Here is a 26,005-nt window from a genome sequence, read left to right on the forward strand (position 1 = left end):
AATATTAAATATCACATAATGTAGTTCCTATTCAACAAAAAGTTGAATAGGGCTTGAAATGACTGGTATGGCTGGCATGTACAGTACTGTGCAAAAGTTTTAGGCAGGTGTGAAAAAATGCTGTAAAGTAAGAATGGTTTCAAAAATAGACATGTTAATAGATTATATTTATCAATTAACTAAATTCAAAGTGAGTGAACAGAAGAAACATCTAAATCAAATCCATATTTGGTGTGACCACCCTTTGCCTTCAAAACAGCATCAATTCTTCTAGGTAAACTTGCACACAGTTTTTGAAGGAACTCAGCAGGTAGGTTGGCCCAAACATCTTGGAGAACTAACCACAGTTCTACTGTAGGTTTAGGCAGCCTCCGTTGCTTCTCTCTCTTAATGTAATCCCAGACAGACTCGATGATGTTGAGATCAGGGCTCTGTGGGGGCCAAACCATCACTTCCAGAACTCCTTGTTCTTCTTTACGCTGAAGATAGTTCTTAATGACTGTCGCTGTATGTTTGGGGTCGTTGTCATGTTGCAGAATAAATTTGGGGCCAATCAGATGCCTCCCTGATGGTATTGGATGATGGATAAGTATCTGCCTGTACTTCTCAGTATTGAAGAGACCATTAATTCTGACCAAATCCCCAACTCCATTTGCAGAAATGCAGCCCCAAACTTGCAAGGAACCTCCACCATGCTTCACTGTTGCCTGTAGACACTCATTCGTGTACCGCTCTGCAGCCCTTCGGTGAACAAACAACTGTGTTCTGCTACAGCCAAATATTTCACATTTTGACTCATCAGTCCAGAACACCTGCTGCCATTGTTCTGCACCCCAGTTCCTGTGTTTTCATGCATAGTTGAGTCGCTTGGCCTTGTTTCCACGTTGGAGGTATGGCTTTTTGGCAGCAAGTCTTCCATGAAGGCCACTTCTGACCAGACTTCTCTGGACAGTAGATGGGTGTACCAGGGTCCCACTGTTTTCTGCCCATTCTGAGCTGATGGCACTGCTGGACATCTTCTGATTGTGAAGGGAAGTCAGCATGATGTGTCTTTCATCTGCTGCAGTAAGTTTCTTTGGCCAACCACTGCATCTACGGTCCTCAACGTTTCTTTGTGCTTCTTCAAAAGAGCTTGGACAGCACATCTGGAAACCCCTGTCTGCCTTGAAATGTCTGCCTGGGAGAGCCCTTGCTGATGCAGTACAACTACCTTGTGTCTTGTTGCTGTGCTCAGTCTTGCCATGGCGTTTGACTTTTGACAGTAAACTGTCTTCAACAGCCTCACCTTATTAGCTGAGTTTGGCTGTTCCTCACCCAGTTTTATTCCTCCTACACAGCTGTTTCTGTTTCAGTTAATGATTGTTTTTCAACCTACATATTGAATTGATGATCATTAGCACCTCTTTGGTATAATTGTTTAATTATATACCTGACTATATGCCTACAAAATCCCTGACTGTGTGCAAGTGTACCTAGAAGAATGATGCTGTTTTGAAGGCAAAGGGTGGTCACACCAAATATGGATTTGATTTAGATGTTTCTTCTGTTCACTCACTTTGCATTTTTTCACACCTGCCTAAAACTTTTGCACAGTACTGTTTATTAATCAACAAACTATCTGGCATCATCTTACTGGAACAGTTAGTTAACTGGTAAGGATGTTAAATGTAGTTAAATTATGGTAAGTGTTTAAACAATAGAAATAAAAGAGCTTAAATGTTTAAACTGTCATAGAACATGATCCTCCCCCTCCCCCCGCGGATGCTTGAAAAGTGTCCTTGTCATTTTTTTCATAAATGGTGATGAAGATGTGACATGTAGAAAGAGCCAAGCAATATTTTAACTAAATTACATTGGTTGCGGATTGATGTTATCCATGTTAAATATTGCTAAATTCTTATTGTGAATACATATGTTGCTTCCTTTAAACTCATATACCCAAAATCTCAATTTGTACACAAAAACAGCTGGAATGTTTCACTGTTCATTCCAGCATGAAAATGCAACTGCTATAAATGCTATTAATTGTGGGAATTAAAGATAAGGAAGATGATTGTACTATGTATTTTTCACTGTTACGGTATGTGTGTCAACCCATTTCATGTGCCCACAAGTACAGTTAATATCAAATATTACCAACACTGAATAGCATGCACAGCAATTACCCCATTCCTAATGTTCTCCAAATCCTGAAAACAACACACTACATTGAGACTCAAAGTACCCTCTTGAGTGTCTGCATATGTTAAAAGGACTTTTCAGTTATCAGATTAAATGGTGCACTGAACTGATGATGATAAGGTGCACAAAGGTAGAAAATGTATGATTCCATAAGCAGAATCTTAATCACAAGTCAAAACTAGTTTCAGCTAGTGCAATGAAATAAATACCATAGCCTTTAATTATACCAGAAAATGCAACATTAATAGACATCTTGTGTAGCCTTGTTAATTCAAAAAAGGTCAATGAAATATAATTTATATGTGAGGACAGTTATATTTGGGGCAAGAGCAAAAAAAGTAAAGTATACAAGTTGCATGAAGTTCATAATCATCTGAGGCAGGCTGAAATGAAGAAATGGCATGTATTGCAGGAATGTTAGCAGGAGCATCTCTACCCAGGGTCTAGCTTTGTGACTTTGCAGTCCCACATGCACACACAACTCCATAATTCTCCTTTCCCACTTCATGCAAATCAATGGCTTTGCATTATATGCATATGTAAGATCTCTGTTTCTCCTTTCATTACCAGTATAACATCAGCCCCACGTGCCACCTCATGCTAAAAAGATTCGACATGCAAGAAAAGTATTACCAAAGGAATTATTGCACAGGAGATTAAAATCACAATTAGCCTACTTTACACTGTGTTCCTTGTAAAGAGTATTTTATATCATGGAAAAAGTTCCACGTTCAAGGAAACTTAAATATTTTAAATTACACATGTTTCCTCTTTAGTTTGAGCATAGGCAAATGTATTTTTCATGTTATGACAAGTGAAAGCAGTCATGATTATTAACCCTAATCCTGTCTGCTGGGATATAAAATCACTCTGCCAGTATAGTATTGTATTCTTTGGCCCATATCACAGCAATGACCATATTGGGCAGAGATTGTTCCCAAACCCTGAATTAAGCAACAACTATATGGGTGTAATTACCATGATAACTTACTATTTATTTACTCTATGAGATTCCAATCAATTTTGTGATGTTACTATATAGAAAGGAAACTTAAACCAAACAACACAATCATGCGATGCAAAATATTTGAGAATTTGCAATGGGAAGAAAAAGGAGCTTATGTGAACAATGTACAAATTGCTGATGACATAATCATATTTACAAAAACACCTGAAAACCTGCAGATTCAATTTCAAAAACTGGCAGATGCAAGCAAGAAAACCGGACAGAAAATGAACGAGTAAAACCAAACAGCTATGTTAATTCTAAAAAAAAAAGAGTAAATGAACAGAAGCTTTAAGTCAAAAGTTATGTCTACCTTGACATAGATGGAGATATTGTCATGGATGTTGTTAATGAGCTCTTTAATCACTAATTGTTATTACATTTATATTTCACTTTCACTTTATGCAATATGGTTGTGTGTATTTTGTTTGGTAATTATACTGCCTTTACTTTGTGTTTTGATTCGATCCGCCGGCCCACGGATTACAGGCAGACGGAGGGGAGGCGGCAGAACAGGACAGCAGGAACCGGATCACCCCGGCACAGAAGAGTTTCTCTGGGCAGTCGGCAGGGTTGCTGGAAACCTGCAATGAGAGAAACCAGGAAGATTAACATTGTATCTCCCGTGCACAACTCATTTGAGAACGTGTCCTCTCACCTGACGAGAGCTCCTGTGACAGCAGCTATAAGGAGGAGGACAAGACCAAGTTATTCTACCTGATATAATCGTGGTTACCAGTGAATTTGTTCTGACAAACAAAGCATTATTATAGTAATAGGATTAATACTTACCCTGATTGTTTATCTGTCTAATGCCTGTGAAAAACATTCTTTTGCTTGCATTTATTTTTCATTAGGTAAGGGTTTTAGCTTCTTTTATCACCCCTTTTAAATAAAGGTGATTTTAGTTAGGTTTTATTGGTGGTCATTTTGCACACTATTTTATGATTGCAGACGTCATGCCCTGCTTTCATTTCTGTTATTGGAATAAATACAACTTACTTACCTGGGTCTATTGTGGTGTTCTGGGGTCCTGGCCCGAACCTGAGCATGGGGTGTGATTGGTGGCACAAGTTACCTCCCTCGTTAGACAGAGGGTGACGTGGTCAATAGTGCTCCAGATAAATTTGCCACCCTTAGCTGTGACATTTTTTGGCTTAGTCGTGGCAGGATCTCACAACACCCAATATGGAGGAGCAGGTGCGGCCCAGTAAGTGTGCCTCGTTTGGTTGGGGCTGTAGCCATGCCCTGGTACATGGGAGCGCCATGGATCCCTAAATTTAAAGGGGAGAGAAAGAGAATGATTATGAGGAATAGAAAGGGCAATTACAGGCCATGTTACGGGCACAGGATTTGAATGAATCCCAGAAAGTTGATGTCCTGTGTGGGGCATTGGTGAGAGATGTAAAACAGGAGGTCTTGTTTTTGGAAGTGGGGGAAAGGACCACCAGTCAATAGGTTTGGGGAGTGTTGGACGCACTGTACAAAGTCAGGGAGTCTAAAGCAGGGTTGAGGGCAAAATTCTTCCAGTGTGAACAACAGAGAGGGGAGACCGTGGGGGCATTCACTCTCCGGCTTCATGAGTTGTTTTCCAGGTGGGGCCGGGAGGAGCCCTGGGGGTCGTCCAAGGAAGAAGAGACTCTGAGAGACCAGTACACTGCCGGATTACTGAAGGGTCCCTGAAGCTCGGGCCTTGGAGGCAGAGGGTTGGGGGAAGGTAGAAGAGGTGTCCATCCAGGCCATTTCTTCAGCTGCCCCCGCCCACAAGGCGCCACCCAGCCCCACCGACTGAAAGTTGGCTCTTAGACTGGAATTACGTGAAGAACTAAAGTGGCAGATCATTGAGTTAGGCCAAACATTGAAGGAGGAGCTTGGCTGGTCAGAGCCTGGTGAAAGGTCAAGTCCAGGACCTGATGACGCGGGGGGACGAGTAGAGTCGTTTTCTCTCTGCAGGAGGCTGGAGATGGAGGCAGCGCATCTTGCTTTGTGTGGTACAGCGAGGCAGACAGGGCAGTCCCCTGTCCAGATTCCGCCCTGCAGCAAGATGGTGCTGTGGGCACAGGCGCCGGAGTTCCCCCATAAAGCGGAATACTGTGTCCTGGTTGAGGCTTGGGATGAAGAGCAAGAGTGGCAGGTGGCTTGGACCATCACGTGGGTATGCCAGGGTAGGTTCCATTGCGGGTGCTAAAACTTTCTTCCTACCCTGTTATGTGCCCCAATGCAGACCACTGGCTAGATTCTCCTGCACAGACCAGCAGGACATTTTCGCTGAGGATGAGGCCACGTTCCAGTTCCGATATCCAGATGTGGTCAATGTGGGGGTCCGTCCAGTCCAGACACAGGGGGAGATGGGGCCCATGGACTAGACAGGGGGAGCCACCGACTCTGTTATGGAAGTGGCATTGCATCTTCGCTTTGCACAATGAAGACTTTGGACGAACAGATTGGCCTGTGCGCCTTCGACTGTCCACCAGGTAAGGGCATTCCTGGGCTTTGCAGGTTATTATCAGCGTTTCGTTCCTGCTTTTTCTAAGGTGGCAGCCCCCCTACATGGGCTGCTGGTGGGAACTGCACCATCAAGTTTAAACGCTGATATAGTTTGGACTCCTCAGTGCCAGGCTGCATTTGAACAACTCTGGGACAGGTTAGTTAGTGCCCCTAACTTGGCTTACGCTGACTTTTCATTGCCCTTCAAGCTTTATATGGATGCTAGTTTGGAGGGGCTGGGAGCAGTATTATCCCAGGAACAGGATGGGAGGGAGAGGGTTATTGCTATCGCCAGACAGAGCTTACATCCTCCCGAGAAGAATGATAATAACTATGGTTCTTTTAAACTACAGTTGTTGGAGTTGTTGGCCCTGAAATGAGCCATTACTGAGAAGTTTAAGGATTACTTATGAGGTATGAAGTTTATGGTGTTCACAGATAATAACCCTTTGGTACACCTTAGCACAGCTCGGTTAGGGGCCACGGAGCAGCGGAGAGTGGCTCAGCTGGCCAACTTTACCTTCGAGATTAAGTATCAGCCAGGTGCCCAGAACTAGAATGCAGACCTATTGTCTAGGCCAGTGGTTCCCAAACCGGTCCTGGGGGACCCCCTACCCTGCTGGTTTTTGTTCCAACTGAGCTCTCAATTACTTAATTGAACCTTAATTGAAGTAACAATCTGCTTAGATTTTACTTTTTAAATTGTGTAAGAAAATAGTTGTTTCTTCAATACGTTTTTTTATATAATTCTATACTTAACTTAAAACCCCTACTGTTTAAAATAATTAAAAGTCTCCGATTTAAGAAATTATTAGTTCAATTAAGGGTTCAATTAAGTAATTAATTAAGTAACTGAGAGCTCAGACTTCATGCCCTGCTTTAATTTCTGTTATTGAAATAAATACAACTTACTGACCTGGGTCTATTGTGGTGTTCTGGGGTCCTGGCACAAACCTGAGTGCGGGGTGTGGTTGGTGGCACAAGTCCCCTCCCTCGTTAAATAGAGGGTGGTGTGGTCGATAGTGCTTTAGCTAAATTGGCCACCCTTAGCTGTGACAATATTATTGAAGAAATTAGCAGTGGGAATGGGTCATGAGTGAATTTGGAAGAAACAGCACACTGTTGAAAGGAAATCTACCCATTTGCCTGATGAGAGACGTATTTAATCGATGCATACGACCAGTGTTCACTTGTGGCTCTGAAACCTGGTCACTTAATGCAAAAAGTTATGGAAATGACACAAAAAGGTATGGACAGATGTTTGGAATAACAGGACGAGATGGAACAATAAATTAATGGATGTGAGAACAAACTAAAATATGTTACATAATTGATAGAGTGCAAATGTTAAAATGGCAATGGATCAGAAGCTATTGAATGGATCCCTAGAGACCCCAAGACCTAGAAGACCACATACAAGATGGGAAGATGATATCATAAACTTGGCAGGCTTGACATGGATAAGAGAAACTGTAGATCGAAGCAAGAGGAAATTCTTGTGGAGGCCTTCATCTAGCACTGGATCGATATGAGCTGCTGCTGATGTTGATCTATAGGCTACATAAAAACATAGATAAGGATTGATAGACTAATAGGTCAAAATAGCAGCAAAATGACTATAATTTACCTGTTTATTTATATAGCCATGAACCTAGTGTTAATTTTATTTTATTTTCATGTTTTTTCATTTTAAATTATCACGGATTATTTTTATTTTCTCCCCCACAATGCACTTTAACTTTCTTCATGAGTGCATGATTGTTCTGGATGTGCTTGCACTTTCCTGAAGGAAAAATGAAATACCTTTCTGTTCAGGGTTAGATATGGGCTTACCATTTCCAGTGGAGGACAGGATGAGGTAAATACCTTTGTGCAGTGACATGGATAAAAATATTTCATATACTTCAGCTTTGATGAGTAAATGTGTAATAACAGGATTTCACTGATTTCATTAAATGGTCATTTCTCACTTTGGGGCCTCTAGCTTTGCAGGAAGATCAATGATTTAATCATGTTATCAGTCAGCCAATTGGCTTGAAAGTCTTTTGTGATATCCCTTTACTGTTTTAATGACTTTTGTTTCAGATTAAAATGATTTGAGGGGATGGGGATTAAGGAAAATCCTTTAAAGGTAAGGTTTTCTGATGCATAATTTATCGTGAAGTGAGGTTCAAGGCTGTGTGCTTTCCACTATAGCTATTCTGGACAATGAATATAAATGGACATGCTTTATCGCATTGAAATGAAAAATGAGCATCCTTTCAACTACATACACTCACCTAAAGGATTATTAGGAACACCATACTAATACTGTGTTTGACCCCCTTTCGCCTTCAGAACTGCCTTAATTCTACATGGCATTGATTCAACAAGGTGTTGAAAGCATTCTTTAGAAATGTTGGCCCATATTGATAGGATAGCATCTTGCAGTTGATTGAGATTCGTGGGATGCACATCCAGGGCACGAAGCTCCCGTTCCACCACATCCCAAAGATGCTCTATTGGGTTGAGATCTGGTGACTGTGGGGGCCAGTTTAGTACAGTGAACTCATTGTCATGTTCAAGAAACCAATTTCAAATGATTCGACCTTGTGACATGGTGCATTATCCTGCTGGAATTAGCCATCAGAGGATGGGTACTTGGTGGTCATAAAGGGATGGACATGGTCAGAAACAATGCTCAGGTAGGCCGTGGCATTTAAACGATGCCCAATTGGCACTAAGGGGCCTAAAGTGTGCCAAGAAAACATCCCCCACACCATTACACCACCACCACCAGCCTGCACAGTGGTAACAAGGCATGATGGATCCATGTTCTCATTCTGTTTACGCCAAAATCTGACTCTACCATCTGAATGTCTCAACAGAAATCGAGACTCATCAGACCAGGCAACATTTTTCCAGTCTTCAACTGTCCAATTTTGGTGAGCTTGTGCAAATTGTAGCCTCTTTTTCCTATTTGTAGTGGAGATGAGTGGTACCCGGTGGGGTCTTCTGCTGTTGTAGCCCATCCGCCTCAAGGTTGTACGTGTTGTGGCTTCACAAATGCTTTGCTGCATACCTCGGTTGTAACGAGTGGTTATTTCAGTCAAAGTTGCTCTTCTATCAGCTTGAATCAGTCGGCCCATTCTCCTCTGACCTCTAGCATCAACAAGGCATTTTCGCCCACAGGACTGCCGCATACTGGATGTTTTTCCCTTTTCACACCATTCTTTGTAAACCCTAGAAATGGTTGTGCGTGAAAATCCCAATTACTGAGCAGATTGTGAAATACTCAGACCGGCCCGTCTGGCACCAACAACCATGCCACGCTCAAAATTGCTTAAATCACCTTTCTTTCCCATTCAGACATTCAGTTTGGAGTTCAGGAGATTGTCTTGACCAGGACCACACCCCTAAATGCATTGAAGCAACTGCCATGTGATTGGTTGGTTAGATAATTGCATTAATGAGAAATTGAACAGGTGTTCCTAATAATCCTTTAGGTGAGTGTCTGAGTATTTCACAATCTGCTCAGTTACTGGGATTTTCACGCACAACCATTTCTAGGGTTTACAAAGAGTGGTGTGAAAAGGGAAAAACATCCAGTATGCGGCAGTCCTGTGGGCGAAAATGCCTTGTTGATGCTAGAGGTCAGAGGAGAATGGGCCGACTGATTCAAGCTGATAGAAGAGCAACTTTGACTGAAATAACCACTCGTTACAACCGAGGTATGCAGCAAAGCATTTGTGAAGCCACAACACGTACAACCTTGAGGCGGATGGGCTACAACAGCAGAAGACCCCACCGGGTACCACTCATCTCCACTACAAATAGGAAAAAGTGGCTACAATTTGCACAAGCTCACCAAAATTGGACAGTTGAAGACTGGAAAAATGTTGCCTGGTCTGATGAGTCTCGATTTCTGTTGAGACATTCAGATGGTAGAGTCAGAATTTGGCGTAAACAGAATGAGAACATGGATCCATCATGCCTTGTTACCACTGTGCAGGCTGGTGGTGGTGGTGTAATGGTGTGGGGGATGTTTTCTTGGCACACTTTAGGCCCCTTAGTGCCAATTGGGCATCGTTTAAATGCCACGGCCTACCTGAGCATTGTTTCTGACCATGTCCATCCCTTTATGACCACCATGTACCCATCCTCTGATGGCTACTTCCAGCAGGATAATGCACCATGTCACAAAGGTTGAATCATTTCAAATTGGTTTCTTGAACATGACAATGAGTTCACTGTACTAAACTGGCCCCCACAGTCACCAGATCTCAACCCAATAGAGCATCTTTGGGATGTGGTGGAACGGGAGCTTCGTGCCCTGGATGTGCATCTCACAAATCTCCATCAACTGCAAGATGCTATCCTATCAATATGGGCCAACATTTCTAAAGAATGCTTTCAGCACCTTGTTGAATCAATGCCACGTAGAATTAAGGCAGTTAGGGGGTCAAACACAGTATTAGTATGGTGTTCCTAATAATCCTTTAGGTGAGTGTATATGTGCACTTTATTCCGCTAATCTCACAATTTTCCAACACACGTGTCTGTGAGAGATAGGGACGGCTAACTTTGTTTACCTGCTAACTGCACCCTAGAATGTCAAATAACAATAATACAACTTTTTATTATTTTCATAAATATGGTATCCATGGTATATATCAAGAAGTCACTCATCTCATTGTGAGTCTTCCGTTTTCAGAACACATAATATGTTTAGATGATTGCCCAATCAATTGCAAAACAACACAAGAATTGCATGTAGGTTTATTGAAACTAGAAAAAAATTATACACAGTTATAGAAACATACACTTTTTGGGATTTAATTTATACAAAATAATGGTAAATGAAAATATAAAGCCTGCATTTTCTAAATAGCAGCATAAGCACATTCTACAAAAACAAATACACCATAATATATAGTTCCTATGTATTTAGAGTATTTGGAATAAATGGACAGTATATCAGTAGATTTCAAACAATAGAGTGTTTCCCTGCATTTTGTAATATTTCTGTTCTGTAAAGGATTTAACATATAACTTTAAGAATGAAATGGAAGCATATGTTAATAATGTCAATGAAAAGCATTTTTATTTCAGAAAGAGGGAGCAATTAGACCTGTTACTTGTTACCAATAAGGTGCTCTTCATATTACCTACAAGTCAGTTCAATAATTATGAAAATGTGATGTTTCAATCTAAACAAGCTAGTAATTATTTCAGGTTTAATTTAAGTGAGATTGATATTGACATCAAATCATTACACACTGATTTGTTATGATGGAACAGAAGTGGGTGTCATGTAGATACAGAACAGCACATCTTTAAAGATAATTAATTTTCCATCACTGAATGTGTCCATTTCTATTTCTCGTTAAATCTAAATTGTTATAAACTAATGCTAATTGTCATTCAGGTAATTATATTTTTTCTAGAAACTCTATAGTTATTTGTTGCAAACTTAAACACTTGTTTATACTCCCGAATCCACGGTGGAAGTAAATTTTACCCGAAACATATTATAACTAAACATAACCTATAACTATATTTTTTCCAGTGCTAAATAGTATAATTTAGTTACTTCTATCGATTGCCCAAAATGTTACTTGGCTATTGATATAGAGAAACAGATTTATGTTCAAGTACAATAATTTGTACTAATGTATTTATTTATTTTATAAGCCTGGACAATTGCTTAATATGTATATCTTAGTATAACATAATGGGACTTTAAAGGTTCACATCTGAATAGTATACCTGCATCAAAGTAAATGTAGGGAACAGGAAAATGATCAAGCACTAAACCCTCTATATGGTCCTGTATTAAGCGCTTAATTGTTAATCAAAACAACACAATTAACAATGCAACAATCTACTATATTATTACAATACATATATGTTAATCTAGTAAAAAGTTAAAATACATCAACAAAAAAATCTTGATCTTGATCTTAATTTACTAGCTAGTGTTTTTGCTTAAATACTTTTTTTCCCCATCAGAGAGTAGCCTATAAGTGTTTTCATGTGAAAAATCTCCACTCCCTATAATAACATGGCTTAGGCAGAGAAACCTGCTCTGAAAGCTCCCCTCCCAGGTATAGTGTATAACTGTGGTTTTTCACACTGTGGCGTCGACTGGTGAATTTTATTGCAATTCCCTCAGGCTATAAACTCTTGAATCATTAGTACTTCACCTGGTTTCTGTGCAAGCCATTGGGATTCTATCAGCAGCTATGGGCTGACTCACTTTATCCCGACTGACTGTGACTAAAAATAGGATCCTGGTTTGTTTACTCTGGTTTCTGCACAGGTTTCCCCATGTAGAACCTAACAACATGACCCACGGCGAAACAGGAAATTAAATTGAAGGCAGTCTGTTGTTTCATGGCATTGAGTGGAAGGGTGTGAGAGAGCTATAGCTGGGTTAGGATGAGTAGGTATGATCTGATAATGAGTAACAGGAAACTGAGACTAATCATCTCAGGTAGGAGGACTGTAATCTCTGTGTGGCTTGGTCATTTCCTTTGTGCTTTAGAAGTCCATTCCTCCATGTCTGGTGTGACTTTTTCTCAGCAAAGGAAAGAGATGACATGGATGGGTCAATTCACTTCTTGAACTTCCTGCCAATTAAAAGTAATATAAAAGCAAAGCCTTTGGTATTTAAAGTTCAAATTTCAATTGGGAGAAGATGGAAGATCGCACGATGAATGATTTAGCACTGTGAGCACGAAATCTGAATGTAAAAAACATACAATTCTGTGATTAGGACAGAGCACTCATTTCAAAGCATTGCACAGATGTTTCTGAGCTAGACCCATCTGAATACAGAACTCTGTCAGAATATATTAAATAACAAACCCTATCAAAAGTAGAGAATGCATTTATACTACTTAATTTTTATTTTTTTCATTTATATATTTCACTTACACCAAAATCTGCAACTGTTCTTAACACTTTCTGAAAACCTGTATATCATTTTAGGATCTAATATCTAATAAAGGCAACTGGACTAGACCAAAACAAAACTATATATATATATATATATATATATATATATACACACTTTGTTTTCCCTTTCTGCATCTGAGACACATTTTAGAACTGATGCTTTTGACAGTCTTGGAGTATAATATATATTTTAATAAATTATGTTTTTATTTTAAGCAAAACAGTGTGTGTTCTATAGAATTATCTGGATATTATTATTATTATTATTATTATTATTATTATTATTATTATTATTAGTATTATTAAGATGATGATTATAATGATAATAATTATTATTAGTAGTATCATTATTTTTCAGTAATAAAATAAATATATAAAAATTAAGAATACAAGAAAAGAATGTCTGACAAAAATTGTAGAAATTCTACATTCAACCCCTTGCTGGGTATACATTAATGTATTTCATGGGCAATGTCTTAAGTGTTACATTACTGAATTATTCAAATCAAATGCTAATTGTGACTGTTTATGACATGGTGTCATGCCTTGCTAATCTGGCCAAATGTACCCTTCCCCTGCATTGTAAATATAATATTGATAACTATTAAAAAATCAACATTTTAAAATTATCTCTGTATGACTGTCCGCTCCTGTGAATTAAAATCTACACCTATGGCTTTGAACAGTATATAATATATAATAATAATAATAATAATAATAATAATAATAATAATAATAATAATAATATTTTGTACATGTGAGTTATTTGATTACTCATTGTACCAAGATTGACACCAATGCAGCAGATTCTAAACATCACAGGGTGATAGCAACAGAAGTGGTATGCGTTCTTGAATAAATTTAAATTATTTCATTTCTCAATTGAAAAAGAAATAGGATGCAAACTGTGCTCAGCTAATTAAATTCTATTGCAAACAAGCTGAGAAATGTTTCCTTGTTTGTTTCAAATCTGCTCCCACTACACATATGAAGAGGTTATAAATACATTAGCCATCTAACTCGATTGACATAATTTGCACTCAGGGGTGATTGTGTACCTGACAAGGCTTAGCAGTTCTAGGTTGATATACAATGATAAAGCTGTGTAGGAAATTATTAATATTAATTATTATTGTTGTTGTTATTTTAATCATTATACTGTATATCATTAAAATCAGATCGTGTAGACTCATTAACTAATATATTATCAATTTGACTAAATTATATATAATGATAAACAATTTAAACGTATTTTGATATCAACTGCCGTGAGTGAAAAAACAAACCACTCTGAAAAAGTAATTTTTGGACTGTGATACATAGCTAGATAGACATTCAACAATTCAGTTTATGGATGCATTTTAATGTATGTGTGTTCATTGCATGAGGAATAAAACACTTGTAAAAACTGGATTTCTTTCAATTAAAATATATTTTTTTTAACAAAACCCATTCTCACTTGCTCCATATGTTATTTATACAGTCACAGTACTGCTACATAAATCATCAGGCGCTTTTAATTTTTCAGGTGTTTGAAGCTCAATGTGTTTTCTTTTTTTTCTTCATCCTCTCAGCCTGGCATCCTCTACCCGGCATCTCTCCTTCAATCAAAATGGGCTGGGGCCCTTACTCCTAAGGGGCTTTGGATTGAAATTCAGTCATGCTGTTATTCTTGGGCTACATACACTTGACACTAGGCAGATTTTAGCATTAGTTGGGAAAAAGAAGAAGAAAAAAAAAATCTGCTCCTACTCATCACTCAGATTATTCATGCAGTGCTCTAATGTGAAACCCTGCTGGCTGCAATGTGCAATAAGAATGGGGAATAAATAAATAAATAAAACATAATTTTACCTTTAAAGAAAGTGACAGAGAGTGACAGCGTTGAAACATACAATGTTTTTTTATTTTTTTCTGAAAGCAGTGCATTAGAAAGCAGCAGATTTTCCCTTTTTTAATTTTGTTGCCTATTGACAGTGAAAAATCACTTTCAGAGCAGAAACTGCACTAAATATGGGTGGGTGGGTGGGTGGCTGCATCTCTGTGTAAATGCAGTAATTAGAAAGTATAAAGATAAAATGCGAATCATTGGTGAATTTCTAATCAGGAGGCGGAAACCGGAGACTGGCCTAGTCTGCCACACTGTTCTCCTGAGGGGCCTGAGGGAGAGATAGGCCTGAACTTGTCCTACACTGGGGAGCAAATCAAATCCTGGTGCATTTTCATCAGCTGTCAGCGGCAGACAGATATTTCTGCAGGGCCAGGCAGGAAATTAGGCTATTAAATTACAGCTTTTTCACAGACCTCTTGTCATTCTTCCCTGCTTTACTACAGATGTTCTATCAAAGTAAGTCATTGTAACCATTTATCTTTCTGAACTTAAATACCGTCTTCCAAACTATTTTTCCTTCTCAGTTCTCGAGGTCTTTGTAGTCTGTGTCTAGCTTCCCTGATCTTCTGCCGATCTTAGATTAATTTGCACCAGCTTGGAGTTCAACAACAAAATCAATTTCAATTGGGTCAGTCAGGGTCACCGCCGACTGTAGTGCAAGGAAAGAAATAGATTATTATCATTCCAGCAATGTGTCTTGCGAATGAGGGAGATAACAAATATCTACAAATGAGATTTAAAATTATTCCAAACTCATTCAGAGCAAAGATAGAAAATTGTACCAGTCCCCTCTTTGCTTGCCTAAGAAAATGTGTTATGAATACACCCGTGATTTGTATGATATATACTAATCAGCATTGCCAGTAAGATTTGACAGATAATTGTGAACATTATTTTTGCTTATTCAATATTTGACATGATGTTGGGAGGAATGTCTTATGGGAAATTCAAAGGTAACAGAATTCTTTCAGATATTCCCTTGGAATTTTCATTTTTATACATGTATTTTTTGACTTGTGTCTGTTTTGCATATGAATATGCATGTTTTTTCACCCATGAAGGTTGATTCCTCTATTCGTTTGCATGTGTAGCTTAATCACTGGTCATCTCTAGAAAGACCAAAAAAAAAAAAATAGAAACCAAATGCACCTAATTAGCTTTAAAAACTCCCACACTTGAAAGGAATTCTGCCTCCTGAGGATAAGCACTTAAATAATTGGCTGGGGTCGGGGTGTGGTGGCTTAGGACTGATATTGGTTGCAGTGGGTTCAGAGAGGTGTTACTTGATGGGTGATTGGATTCACCTTGGCTTCATTTGCACCTCTCTGGACTATTCACAGCATAAAAGCACTGTTAGGGGGGCGAGAAGTAGGTGTAAAGTGACTGGTATTAATTCTTCTTTTGCGTGTGCGTGTGGTTTGTTTCTTGTTTTTCTTCTTCCCCTCTTTGATTAGATAGAAAAAATATAAAATGCTCATGCATGGAGATATTATTTTATATTAACAATATAACTTATTGTTGTTGTCTGATGTTTGCTAAATGAGTAGAAGATGGAAAGAGTCCAGTGGAAACTAAGAAGAGGGTTTTTTGTTTTCTGTTCTTCTATGTTATATTTCCTTGGTTGTAATAAACTATCCCCAAACAGTAGGCATTCAACATGCTACTGGTTGCAATTTCCTACATCATAAACTGGGAACATAACAGCTGTCTCCTTGGTGTCTAGGCCCAAGCATAGAGAATTTTCCCCAATCTCTCTCTCTCTCTCTCTCTCTCTCTCTCTCTCTCTCTCTCTCTCTCTCTCTCTCTCAGTATATATATTGGACAGATGTTCTGATTGCTCCAATAGTTCCTGCTGTATGGAATGTATTTATATATTATAAATGTGATAATGAGGTATTATTTCTTTTTAAGTTTGAACGACAGTGCAGGGAATTTTTTCAATTGTTACTGTCCACATTTGAGTCACTTATTTGACTACAGAAATGCCAAAACAGGACATGAACTAACATACTATTTCAAAAGCTGCATTAAACAGCACATTTATTTGGAGTTGATGCACCAGACGTCGCAAAGTCTTGGATCTGCGCTCATTTTTAAAATTCATTTATTATCATGCATCTACCCTTTAACTCAACTTTAACTCAACAGCACTATTAAAAGGAAACAAAATCTCATTATTTCAGACTCTCCATTTCCTTCTTCTCTTGATCATTATCCACGGAGTCTTTTAGAAATAAGACATCATGATTTAAAAAACAAAATTAAGTGATATTGTTTTATATGATCAAAGACTCTTTTTTTTCCCCCTACTACTCCTCAATAAACCGCACTTTTCATCATTTTTTCAAAGACCAACATATCAAGCGCAATGCAACCTTTTATTATGTGTATGTCACAACAGCTTTAATTACAATAACTGCAGAATAACTTAATAACAATTAGATTCATATTTAATAACATTTACATACAAACTATTGAAGCAGGTCAATAATTGGCTAGTTTTTATATCTTTAATGTTATTTTAAAAATATTCTGAGAAATAAAATGTATATGTGTACATGGGAGAACAATCGTCTGAGCATTTTTGTGTCAATATTTGGGAAAAAAAAAACCTGGTACAACAGACATGCACTAAATTCACATCCTATAAAGCAAAAAAAAGAAATGTGACCTTTTCTCTTCTTATATTAAAGTTTCTATGTAGCAATCAAGATATATCAGTCTTTTTTTATCCTTTTCTGTGTATATCACTGTAACTCTCTTCACAGGCTACACAAAGGTGTAATAAATGTATTGTACAAGATGATACTACAACAGATACCAGTATTTCAAATAAATATAATTAACCCAAAAACAAGTTTGCATGAAAGGTCTAAATGCAAGGTATATTAAAGTTCAATTGTTATTAGTTATTTTCTAGGATATACTGGAAAATGGCAAAATAAACATGATTGCAATACCAATAAGACTTTAACAGGAATTTACAATCAGAGCGGTAATGAGGGCTAATGTTCAGTAGCTCTGAGTAGTTTAGAAAAAGAGTTTTGAGTACAATTCAGTATAGCTAGTGTTGGTGAGGCAGGTGAGGGGTAACATGTTTGTACTGCTTTGGTACCAGTTACAATTCTGGCTGCCTTATTTTGTACCAGATGGAGCTTGTTAATGGAGCGTCAAGGGAGTCTAGTAAATAGAGCATTGCAGTAACCTAGGCAGAAGGGGACAAAGGCATGACAGAGGATAACAGTGTTTGCAAGAGACAGAGAGAGAGGGGAACCCTGGCAACGTTTCAGGGGTGGCAGAAGGAAGACTTAACATAAGATGAGTTGTGTTTGTCGGAGTTGAGGGCACGGTCCAAGTGAACTCCTAGGTGTCTGACTAAAGGGGAAGGCAGCAGTGGACCATTTACAAAGTAGAGAGACAGAGGCCTAGTCCAGAAATTGTGATTTTGAGCCCACCAGGAACCTTACTGGCATGGAGCTAAAGAACGAGGCTAGATGGCCAGTCTGCTATATCTTCAAGGCATGTGGTATATTGTTAGCTGACAGAGCAACAGTCAGCAATAATCTGCATCAAGAGCTGGGTGTGATAGCAACTGGAGATTGTGCTGTTTAATCATATTGTCTAGGGCCAATTTCAAATGTTTAATGAGAAAAAGTCCAAAGACCAATTCTCTGTGAATTCCCACAAGTAACTCTGTTCTGTGAATTACTGTTTCCAACCAGACATATAAAAGTCTGACATCACCCAGGGATGTGTAGAAACAGATCTATGATAGATTGTGTCAATAGTTCCCAATAAGCTGCTTTAAGAACGTCATGATCAATCGTGACTGCACTGTACAGTTCCATTTTACCAAATGATGTTGGTATAGAATATATAATAAAGTTGCCCATCTTTGTCGACTGAAAACATTGCTATTATCTTCACTGATGTAACACATATGCTTAATGGTTTAGTGCCACCTATTTGATATTCATTTCTCCTGTCTGCATGCAATTCTATGAACTTTGCAACACAAAATTGCATATGCCAGGTGTCTGCCCAGTTCTGAAAGGTAAGTCCTTTTGTATTTCCTTTGCTACTGCTACACTGTTAGCTATTCCATCTACTTCTGTGTCACCTGCAAATTGACCTCTAAGTCCATGTCCATACATTTCCTTAAATCCGTGCACTTTTCAGTTTGAATGGACCAGCCTTCCCTTAATCCATACTGCCTATTTATCATGATCCGGTTCCCATATGAATAATCTTTTAGTTTAAATCTCTTTAATGTCTCCATATATTTGCAGGCGATTAAAGTATAAATTAATCTGTCTCAGCATTATCCACTGTTTTGTAATATCCCAAACAGTGAGAATAGCACAGCTCCTGTATTAAGTGTCTGTGAAACAATACCAATTGTCTAAAGTGGTGTTCTTCAGATCTGGTCCTCAAAGGCCAGAGTTCACCTGCTTTTGATTCCACCTGAGCACTTTATTTATTTAATTGAACTAACCATTCACTCAACTGAAGCCATTAAAACTCCTTCCTAGGTCAAAAATGGCTGGATTTTAGCACTTGAGGTCTACATTTTGAAGTACATTGGTCTACGAGTAACATCCCTAATTTCTTTGGGTACATTTGGGAAAAAAACTAAAACTTTTAGAAACCGGAAACTTGTTTAAGTGTTCCTAGTCCCTATAATACTTCAGTGTCTAAAAGGTAAAGATTATTTTAAATTGTGCCCGTTCTCTCTTTAACCTCAGGCATGTTATTAGATTCTTTTTAGGTGAATTACTGGGTAAATTATTAATTCAGTATATTTTCCATTTCCTTTTCACCATCTACAATCGATCTGGTGTTATCTCATAGATATTTAACTTTTCGTTTCTTTCTGTTCTTTAGCTGTTGAAGTACTGGTGAAACCAGCTTTGTCTTAGTTTGTAATTTCCCATTTTAACCCGGTCATATTCCATTTTACTTTCCATATGAAATGCTTAATTGCTCCTTCTTGATTGAACCATTAGTTATCTTCCATACCAGTATTAAACTAAAAATGTGTACAAATGGCAACAACCTCAAGAATTTAAAGGATTCAAATGATCAATTAATGTAGATATTTATGTGTACATTATACATTGCCAGAATACATTCATTTATATAGGTTTCATCATAAAAACAAGTTTTAATGGGAATAATATGTATTTATTATTATTAATAAAACTACTACTACTAATAATAATACAACTACTAATTATATTCATTTACATATTTGTGAACTGTCAAATGTACTTACAAATATTGGACATTTTGTTTGTGAATGGGCAGAAGTGTATACTATAAATTAAACTAAACAAATATAGAAATTTGACTTTTTTGTTTTGTTATACAAAAGAAAAACTTAAAAAAGACCAGATTTGATTGAGTTGTCTCACTGCACACAGATGCACTGAATACTTAAAGCAGTTGTTTGTTTTGGAGCAGACTGTATTCTGTAACAGACTTTCTTACAATGCATGCCAGATATGACTTTAAATCTCTCTAAGTCTGGATGGTTTTATAGTAATGTATCAAAGTGAATGGGAGTTTTTCAGATTTTCTGAATGTGCAATTGCATGGGGTGATATGGTTGAGTTTGTTAAAGCTAATATATGAGGAAGGGGTGCTATTCCAGAGAGAAGTGTTCTTTCACTTCACCCCATATACTCAGAACTCTTGTTCAAGAGACAACATGTAATTCTGTTTTTATTGTGCTCACTATGATAACAGCCACTACTGTTTATAAATACACTTTTTTTTTCATTAAGCCACATTTGACGTTTATGAAGAATCAAAATATAATGAAAACCTTCGGTGTTGTTTATGGGGTTATAAACACCTATCAATTCCCATTATGGACTTGTATGCACATATGATGTTTCTGCACACTGTAAAGTTATCTTGGACAAGTACAACAAGGATAAAATAATTGGAGCAATATCACAGAGATAGACTGAGATATTATTCTTTGTATCCTATTCTTTCACTCTATGCTGGATGTACAATTTGTCCCTTACAATTCATTCTGGCAAGAATCCATCCCCTCAACAATTTGTCCTCCAAACAATTTGTCTCCCAATATTAGGTAGACATATTGCAGGAGTCATAATACAAGAATAATGTATATAGTCTCTTAAGATAATTGATACACATTTCTATTTGATTTATGTTTTCAGCAAGCTAATGGTCTTAATTATTTGCATGCACAGAGGGAGGGCATGGGTTTATGTGTGTGTGGAGGGGAGGGGTTAGTGAGTACTTTATAAATGTTACTGTTTAGTACTTGATAGCTGACTGTAACAAAATTTTGGAAATTGTGTTTTGTTGAAGTTGGGAGTTAGGTAGATAATAGATAATTTGATGCTGGGAAACTATTCCCAATGTTAATGTTGCTTGTAAATGACTGTTTGTGTGTTGACTCTTGAGTGTTCAAAGCCAATTTAAACAAGGTGCAAGGGTAATAAGTACAAATTAAAAACAGGTGCATTTGGAACTGACATCAGGACACACTTTGGTTTGATTAATTACTAAAAAAGCAATGCCCCTCTGTCTCAGGTTACTCTTCATAAATTGTTAAATCCTTATGATTCGGACTGAAGGGGTGATTGGGGTGGTATCCTTCTGCTGTGTTGTGAAGTGGTTGGGATTCACAGACAGCCCATTTCTTCTTGATCTACCATGAGTCTCCCAGATCTGCATACCACTCACCCTCCTTCCACAACTGATGAAAATTCCCCAGAGGGAGAAGTAGATGAAACGTATTACATTGATGTGTGTTGAAATACAATATCAAACAGTTCAGTATTCATACTTTCCCTTTGTCTAACCAAGGAACTCTTCTCCCATTCTAACAGACCCTTATTCCAGTAATCAATTTCTTACGTCGGGGCTTTCTGGATGTTTTGCTATCACTGCTGTGCTGTGAGGTCTATTTTTTATGTATTTTTTCTTGTCAATTGTTCTCTTCTTCTTTATTTTTTTTTCCAGAATTGATGCAAAGCATTGATGATGTCCACGGAAAGCTACACATTTGGGTTGGTGTTTCTTTTGGGGATTTATTGAAGCCAAGATCAATTGTGGTGGAGAGAAGGGCCAACTGTCATGGGAACAAATTGTCAGGGTGATATTTTCCTGGGGATAAATTGTCACGATGATGAATTGTTGCCAGGATTAATTGTCAGGAGTGAATTGTCATGGTAAATGTTGTTGGGAATTCATCTTCATGGACCCCTATACTACTTCATAAATTGGCAAACTCGTAGAGTAGAAAACAACATGGATAGGTTCACAGATACATGCGGGACATCAAGACTTGTTGCCAAAATGCATTAATTAATCATCATGCATCAACTTTTCTTTATTGAGCTGATTCTGTAATATTTCTAGTTTAATATCACATGCATTGCAATAATAGTGACAACTGTTTTAGCATTTACTTTGATATAGTAAAAATTTTAAAAATTATAGCTTGCTGTTAACTCTAAGATAAAGAATACCATGAAGGTGCATATGGCAAGCCAAATTATCATTTAGAGATATCTTTAATTCATTTAACTGAGTGTTAATGTTTCTTACAGTATATTCTTACTGCTGATAGTAATTATAGTTTCCAACCATTCCATACAAGAGCACCTGGATACTATTTCAATGAACAAATGAGCAACCCGTGGAGATCCAAATAAATTGTTCAATGTGGGTATAATTGAGTCTTGATATCTTCAAATTATCAGGGACAATATTGTATAAAACTATCAGTGAACACATAATATCCAGATTAATAACTCCTTTTGCTAAAAATCTATTGCCAATATGAGAAAACATGAGTCAATTCATGTGCGTCTCGCATGATAAGAAACCGACAGACCAGTCCATCCATAAAACAATAACATATAAATGAATAAATGATCTTTAACTTGTTAATGCACTCAATTATTCCTCTCATGGAGTGATGGTAAATAAGCCTGTGAGAGTGATTACAGATCAATAACGTGATGAATCTGTGTTTTTGGAGTCTTGTCCCGACTGCCACAGGCTGTGACACCCCATGGTTATGAATCTCCTCTGGGGTCTCTGAGTCATGCTGGTCGGGATCTTGGCAGTTACTGAAATGCCAGAGGAAACTAGCTATTCAAGATTCGAGACACAGCTCTTTTAAACAACAGTGATTGCCTGTTTCTTGGTGCTTCATTTGAATACATTGCACTACAGCATAAAAAAAAATCCTCCTTCCTTTATATTTTCATGTAAAGGACCCCCCCCCAATTGTTTCAGCCTGGAGAAAATCGTAGATTACAATTGATTGGGCTGACTTAATATAGGGGGTATGTAACAGGTTCTGCTGCTCCTTCATTGATATTGAGCTTTTAAAGGTTTACACACCCCATCTTACTATCACCTACACCTGCATCATATCATAAATAATTGTTTTATGCATAAAAGCCATTTACCATTAGTAATACCACTCTTGGCAACATTAGAATAACACACCTTGGACCCACTCAGGTCCGGCACAATGCCCCCTCAGCTGGAATATTGTGCCCACTCAGTTTTGTATCCCTATTCTGTCCTACAATTTGCCCCCTCAGTCATGCCCACCCAATGTGTTTTGTTGATGTGTAGCGGCTTAGAATAACATCAAACCTAAGTTTTCAGGGGCACACAGCGCACTTCCGGTAGCTCATTAATATTAACATTAAACCATCTATATGCTTCATTCATTCACTCCATAGCACCATTCATATGTCAGTCACACACATTTTACCAGTTGGAAAGTAAATCAAATTTTGATAGGCCTTCACACAGTAGAAGGGTGGGGTCAATTTGCTTTCAAAGCTACGTATGCCTACAACAACAACAAAAATAAGTTCCACCGCGCAACTGGATGAAAAAAATATATCTAATGTTAATAATTAGTAGGCAAAATGTATAGTTTAGCAGTGCTCATAATTGCGTGGAAAAACTGAGAAGCGACAGTAAGTTCGACGAGTTGTGGGAGAAACAAGGACACAGACACCCCTGTTCAAGCCTATGGCAAAGAGAAGTGAGTAGTGATCTGAAAGACTCTGTACCTGCATCCAAGCTGCATACAGATAAGTCATGGTAGTACAGTACAGTACAGTATTGTTTTCTTTCCGCAATTGGAACTGCATTGTATTGGCATGGGGAAGTGTTATGATAATTAGCAACTGTTTTGCATTGCATAGATGGGGATTGTGCATGTAGCTGTGTCGCCTTGTCATAACTTGCATTTCTTCGAGACGGTTATGAATTGTCCATGTTGGAAAGCAGTGCAGTAGCCTTTATTCTTGTGACTAAAACTAAAACACATTGATAAAGGATTGTTTATCAACATTAGAATGATATTTAATTGTGGCATAAAATACTACGTTGCTGAAAAGCAATTCAGCAGGGATGAAACACATAATTTAGCGGGTTGCAGGCCAGGCTACTGTTACAGAGAGGAATACTGTGAGAAAGCAAACAGCTGTACTGTAGATCAGTAATGTTAGCTTAGGTTTTATTGTACTCTTTTTGGAAACTCTAATTATCCTTATTATTGTTTGTTTATTCTTCCAGACTTTGCGTCTATTACTGTCTATTGTTGTGTGGTGTGAAATTGTAATAAAATAATTTGTAACTTACCTGTGGTCTGACTTGGTGTGCTCAGATCTGAAGGTCCGGTGCAGGGAGGGTGTGGGAGTTCATCAACTCAGTAAATTGAGGTGGCGTAGTCCTTTTGGTTGGTGTCCTGAACTATACACAACCAATAGGTAACAATGTTATCCTGGTGTTTTCTTTCATGTGTGTACAGTGAGTACAAATTTCTGTAAGTCTATAGTCCTACACTAGGCTAAGGCTACCACACTTATGCTGCCACTTATATTGTATTGTATTTATACGTAAATTTTTGTTATGCCCTTAATATTATACCAGTGCTTATTGCTTCATCTATTGTAGGCCTATTATGCTAATGTGATAATATACACATTTCCCTTTTCTGCTGTGTTCGTAGTTTTGTTTTCTGTTTAAAATGTTTGTTATGAACAGCAAATTGTTTGCCATTTTTGTTCTTTTATAATTGCACACAACAATGACTTGAGTAAAGTTATTCTAGTGTTGGGTATTTTATTCTGAATGAAAATGTGATTTGAGAGACAGGTGTGATATTAAGCTACATGTAATGTGGACAATGGATCCAATTTAAATAATAAAACTATGTCTGGGACCCTTTGGGACACACGGCAGTTTCGGCATTAAAGTTAAAAACACGGTACTGTTTTTCATAACAGGATCCTTTGAAAGAACCGGTTTAGGTTAACTCAGTTGTCTATTTCTCAACATCTGTAGCAATTCACATTTGCCAAAGAAAGCTTCTGAATATATACAGATTCCACAGACAAGAGGAGCAATAGCTTTCTATAATGATTTGAATTGACAGGCCTTCCACAAAGTCCTTGGAGTTCTGAATTGTGCACATGTTGCCATTTCGGCACCGGCACAAAATGAGGCTGTCTAAATTAATTACAAAACATACAATTGATGAACAACAACATTTTGTAATACCTAACATGAAATAATTGATGTTCATAGAAACTTATGAGAACGTCATAAGAATTATCGGTAACACTTTATAATAAGGTGCTGCTTATGAATGCATTATTAATGATTTTTACATGTTTATTCACATATACCTTATAAAACATTAATAATGCATTTTATATAAGTTACAACTCAGTTATTGCAATACATGGAATGGCGACAAAGTCAAACAGGTATCTTGAAAGTATCCCTCTTATAAATGATTTATTATGTAAAATAATCCATTATGAATGTGTCAAAGCAGTAGTGAAGTTGGCTGATCCCCTGCTGATTTTATACGTTTGCCCACTGACAAAGAAATGATCAGTCTATAATTTTAATGGTAGGTGTATTTTAACAGTGAAAGACAGAATAACAACAAAAAAATCCAGAAAAACGCATTTCAAAAAAGTTATAAATTGATTTGCATGTTAATGAGGGAAATAAGTATTTGACCCCTTCGACTTAGTACTTGGTGGCAAAACCCTTGTTGGCAATCACAGAGGTCAGATGTTTCTTGTAGTTGGCCACCAGGTTTGCACACATCTCAGGAAGGTTTTTGTCTCACTCCTCTTTGCAGATCCTCTCCAAGTCATTAAGGTTTTGAGGCTGATGCAGATTTTCTATGGGATTAAGGTCTGGAGACTGGCTAGGCCACTCCAGGACCTTAATGTGCTTCTTCTTGAGCCACTCCTTTGTTGCCTTGGCTGTGTGTTTTGGGTCATTGTCATGCTGGAATACCCATCCACGACCCATTTTCAATGCCCTGGCTGAGGGAAGGAGGTTCTCACCCAAGATTTGACGGTACATGGCCCCGTCCACCGTCCCTTTGATGCGGTGCAGTTGTCCTGTCCCCTTAGCAGAAAAACACCCCCAAAGCATAATGTTTCCACCTCCATGTTTGA

Source organism: Amia ocellicauda, chromosome 1, assembly GCF_036373705.1.
Source record: "Amia ocellicauda isolate fAmiCal2 chromosome 1, fAmiCal2.hap1, whole genome shotgun sequence".
Taxonomy (NCBI): domain Eukaryota; kingdom Metazoa; phylum Chordata; class Actinopteri; order Amiiformes; family Amiidae; genus Amia; species Amia ocellicauda.